The sequence below is a fragment of the Gouania willdenowi genome, chromosome 17 (assembly GCF_900634775.1).
Source record: "Gouania willdenowi chromosome 17, fGouWil2.1, whole genome shotgun sequence".
NCBI classification, from domain to species: Eukaryota; Metazoa; Chordata; class Actinopteri; order Blenniiformes; family Gobiesocidae; genus Gouania; species Gouania willdenowi.
Window position 1 is genome coordinate 4833784 of NC_041060.1, and position 5802 is coordinate 4839585.

Consider the following 5802-nt stretch of genomic DNA (forward strand, 5'->3'; position numbering starts at 1 on the left):
TTGTTGTCAATTTACTATTTTGTGCCCAAAAAGGGGGACAACTTAAGTGTAATGTCGCTTTTGGACACTAGAGGAGATTTAAGCCAAACGAACGTGAATAGCAAACTCCGTAAGATGTCCCGCTTAAATAAACGCTCCGGTGGAAAACTTGGTCTAAACTTTTGTGTCCGCAAATCATTTTTTTTTTATTTACACATTTTACAATAAAATTTAAATGTATGTAAAAAAAAAAAACCAACAACAACAAAAAAACAACAGCAAAACACAACAAGAGTTTAAGAAAAATATTTCATACATTTGAAAATTCTTATTATTATTATTATTGGTTTTATGAAATGTTCATTTTTTTAATAAATATTCTTTCAACAAAATTGCACTTCTTTTGCAGAGACTAATCAAATATTGATTTTTTTTTTTTTTGGCTTCAGCAGACACCACAAACCTGTAGGTATAGAAAAAAAAAATAATTAGATGAGTAAATTAATGAACATATTTGCTTGAATTGTGATTAAAACAAAACAAAACAAAACATGACATTAATTCAAAATAAAATTAATGGAATAAAATAATCATGAAAAAAATAGAAATTGGAACAAAACAACAACAACAACAACAACCACAACAAATGTACAAAATTCCAACAAAAAACACAAAATGATGACAAAAACATAATAAATTTTAAAAAAAAATTCAAAATTAGAATAAAAACACACTAAATAACTCCAAAAAACATCCGTCTGATGTAGTTTTTTGTACATCACAAAAAACAAATAGACAAACTAGTCACGCTGCAAACCGATAGCATCCATTCCATGTGACAATCTGTGAAACTGTCTATTTGGCCTTACCGCAGTGTCAGAACATTTTTTAACAGACCCTGCATTGCTTTGCACTCAGACAGTGACTCAGAATCCAATTTATTATCAGTCTCAGCCAAAATATTAAATGTACCTTATAACTTTTAAGTAAAATGTATTATTATTAGGGCCCAAGCAACGTATTGTAATGCACCTCGTTTTATTATTATTATTATTATTATTATTATTATTATTATTATTATTATTATTATTATTACAAAAAAGTGATTGCATTGTTGAGGGCCTAAACACGTTCAAAAACTCATGAAAATTTGAACGCATATTAGGACTGGAGAAAATTTGATATTTTGGAGGAATTACACATGTGAATGGCAAAATGACTCAATAGGAGGGCTAATACAATTAGTTTCACGTACAGCAAAAAAATTCTGTAGGATTCTGACATAATCACTGTAGAGGTAGAACTGATGACATCATCACTGTAAAGGTAGAACTGATGACATCATAAATGTAGAGGTAGAACTGTTGACAATATCAATGTAGAGGTAGAACTGATGACATCATAAATGTAGAGGTAGAACTGATGACATCACAAATGTAGAGGTAGAACTGATGACATCATAAATGTAGAGGTAGAACTGATGACATTAACAATGTAGAGGTAGGACAGATGACATCATCACTGTAGAGGTAGAACTGATGACATTAACAATGTAGAGGTAGGACAGATGACATCATCACTGTAGAGGTAGACCACTGTTCCAGTGTTCTAATATTCTAATATTCCAATCTTCCAATGTTCCAAAATGGGTGGGGCGTGGTGGTGGTGGGCTCTCCAGTGATTGGATTAGAACATTGGAACATAGGGATGACATCATCAGGTAGAACTGAAGACATCATCACTGTATGCTTGAAAATGGGTGTGGCGTGGAGGTGGGCTCTCCAGCGATTGGCTCTAGCGCGCACATGGCTACGGAGTGCAGTGATTGGCTATCTATTGGTAAAAGGAAATCATAGACATTATGTTTGCACAGAACTTTGCAGGAAAGTTTGTGATATAATCCTTGAAAATGGTCAGCTACGTCTGAACACTTTAAAATTTCTGCCACAGCCCGACATGCAACACACCTTAACGTGCGCCAAGTCCCGACATGCGTGTGGTTGCGCGGGCCCGTTTAATATTGGTATACCTCCAAAGTAAACAAATAAAACTGCAAAAACACCCTAAATTATAAAAATATGCACAAAAGGTCAATAAAAAATACAAAAGATGATTAAAGTATCATTAAAATGTATCAAAAAACATACAAGACAATTAGAAATACACAAAAAATAGCAAATAAATTTACAAAACTACAACAAAAATATATAAATGACTCAAACAAACATATAATTACAGAAAAATACACAGAAGGACTACAGAAATGCACAAAAATAACACTAAAAGATATCAAATCACAAAACACAGCAGAAATACACAATTGTTGCACCAAAATTACACCAAAAACACACGAGGCAACTACAAAACGAACAGAAAAGTAACTTAACACACATTTTGTTTGTATGCTTCCATTATCGGATCAAAAGGTTGTTCCAGAAATGTTATTATTTACACTTTTTATTCACGTTATACTTTTATTTCTATTTAAAGCACATGTAGATAGGCTTTTATCTATTCAAATAAAAAAAAAGTTATTTTATTTACGATAATTGATTTATTATCCTATATTGGTTTCTGTCTGAGTGTAGCACAAAAATAATTTTTCAAAACAAAATACAACACCATAAAACTAACTGCAATGTTGAATTTTATATCTAGAAATACAAAAAAAGACTTATTTTGGAGAAAAAAGTTGAAAATCAAAGTGTGATTTTACATTATCATGTTAATCTAAGTTCTACTATCTGACCAAAACGATGGTCCAGCAATTTTATCATTTACTTTTAACTTTTATTTGTATATAAGCTCTTGTAAATAGACTTTAATCTCTTCAAATTAAAGAGAATTTGATTTATTATGTTTATTGTCGTTTTTGGTTAAGAATTATTTTTCAAAACAAAACAACACCATAAAAACGAATTGCAATGTTAAATTGTATGTCACAAATACACAAAAAAAAAAAAAAAAAAAAAAAAAAAAAAATTTGAAAAAAAATTGGGGGAAAAAAAATGTGTTAAAAATCAATGTTTCAATACATCACGTGATGTTTCTGGTTGTAAATAGTTTACACGAAACTGTATCTGAAATGTAATCTAATACCCTATACTGTTGTTTATGGTTCACACTTTTCTCTCACGCGCACGCGCGCGCGTGCAGCGCGCTCGAGGTCAGAGCGCATGCATCGTCAACCTTTGGTTCTGATCGTCTCTCAGACGCCGCCGCTCTGAAGGAGCCGCTTCCTGCCAAATAGTGCTCCCTCCCATCATGATGTGACTGAGCAGCCACTTCCACTTCCTGTATTGTTACTGTGCGATTTAATGAGGATTAACTTTAACTGTCATCATGTGGAAACAGGGGCGGCCATTACAGGCCTGATGCACGAGGAGAGGAAGTGTGGGCTCCATCCAGATGCTGACCAGATGCCCCCCCCCCCCACATACACACACACACACACTTCTCTGATCAGCAGTTACATTATGAGCAGTGTAATGAACTTGTGTCAAAGTAAAGTCAAGGCTTGAGGGCCAAATTCGGCCCTTTAGAGCAGCCGGTGGGTCCTGCAGACACAAGTAAAAATACACAAATTCAATGAAAGCTCCACAATATTTGCAGCTGGATCTTAAATCATGAAAGAAAACTTTCAATGTTTCCAAAATCATGCAATTTCCCTCAAATTATTGAACAAAAAGTACCCAAATTAAATAAAAACTGGTCACAAAATGATGGAAATGTATGTGTTGCTCCTTCTCCTCTTAATGCGTACCTACTTTACCAGGGCCGCGCCTGACCAAATTATACATTATACAATAGGGATAGGGTGAGTCGGGGGCCCCAGGATCCAAATTCGCTTAGGGCCCCCAACTCACCCGATCCCTAATGTATAATTAGTATAAAATTATTGTATAACATAATGCATTTCACTTGACAACCCTTTTTACTATTAAATAATGTGTTGTCTGTCTTTATCATGTCCACCACTTAAACACTTCCGGGGTTGAAGGAACAGTGGATAGGAAAGGAGATAGGAGGGAATATTCGGACGCAGTCCTGGTCTTGGTGGAGTCCGGACGGCCATCCTGGATTATGTCGTCACCAAGCGCGTCATCTCTGCAAGTTGTGCATGTGCAGAACGACTGGAATTAACTTAAATCAGAATTAAGTGGTTACAAGGTAGAGGAATTATTTAATTCGGAATTAAAATCGAAATAAACCACCACCTATAGGTGGTGGTTTATTTCGATTTATAAATCTGAATTATAATTCAAATCTGAATTATAATTCAGATTTAAGTTTATTTCGGAAGTAACTTTGCATTGGGAACGAAGTGTTTACATAGTCAGGTTAAAGAGGATTTAACTTTTATTCTGAATTAAAGCTCCAATGTAAACGTGGCCATAGTTTACTAGTAACGGAAAAAAAAAAAAAGACTTAAAATAGTCTTGGAACATTGGTCACACATTGCACATGCACGCAAATGCGTCTCCTCGTGCAGAATGTAGCTCCCCATGAAAGATGACGTCCTACGCACAGTGCATGTTCTGCTTGTACTTTACTTATCTTTTATATACAGTACGTAGAAGTGCAAACTAGGGCACATTTATGTTGAAATTACTCATTTTCCCACTCTGTGTTTGGTTCCTGAACTAAAATGAGTTTGACGCCCCATGTGATGCAAACCTTCTGTGCTTCATTAGATTTATTTATCAAGAAAATATTGACTTGTGGCTAAATTTAAACCCATTAACAACAATAATAATATCCAGGAAGTTAAGTATTATTTGGGCCATAGTATATAGGCATCTTTAAGATGTAAATCTTTGTTTAAATTAGAAATAAAATGGGTTAAAAGTGATCAAAAATGGTGGAAAAGCAGGTGAAATGGGATTTATAAAACCACAGAAATTGCAAGTTGCAAATTAGAGTGGGCAAAAACAGACAGAAAAAGTGGTTTAAAAAAAGGGTTAAAAGCGTCATTATTAGAACAATTAATTTAAACTGGCAAATAATGGCAATACAAATGGAGAATGTGGTTAAATTGGCAAAAGTGAGCATGAAATATGCTGAAAATAGGTTAAAAGTCACCTCTTTGTGTGTTTTTGGAGTCATTTAAGGCTAATTTGTTGCAATTTTGTAATTTTTCACACATTTTGTGCATGTTTGTTGTCATTTTGTATATCATGTTATTTCTGTTTCCATTTGTACTTGTTTTGTGAGTTTTTGAAATAAATGTGTGTGTTTTTGTTGCCCTTTTGCGTATTCTTGTAGTTTTTGGTGTATATTTCTGTAATTTTGTATGTTCACTAACTATAGTTGCCCATTTGTGCTGAACACATGAAGTTTTTATGTGGACCGTATTTAAATATGTTGTGTTCTCGTAAAGCTGAATCTGTGAAAAATCATGGGACATGGGAAGTTCAGTGGGCGTGGCTAAATTGGCCACTATGATTCACATCTCTGTTAAACTAACTCATCTCATCATTCTATACCTGCTTATCCTACAGTGTAAACCCCTCTGGAGGACAGGACACCATGTAGTCTATCTCATTTATTGTGTGTGTCAGATATTAGAGGATTGATGATGGTCCACATGTTATTCTGTGTGTGTGTGTGTGTGTGTGTGTTATTCTGTGTGCATGTGGTTCTTTGTGTGTATGTGTGTTTCTGTGCACATGTGTGTGTGTCTCTTTGTTTGTATGTGTGTTTCTGTGTATATGTGTCTCTCTCTCTCTCTCTCTCTGTGTGTGTCTATGTGTGGTGTGTGTGTGTGTCACTCTGTGTGTGTGTGTCTTTCTCGGACCCCTGTCCCCTCACTGGTCAGTGACT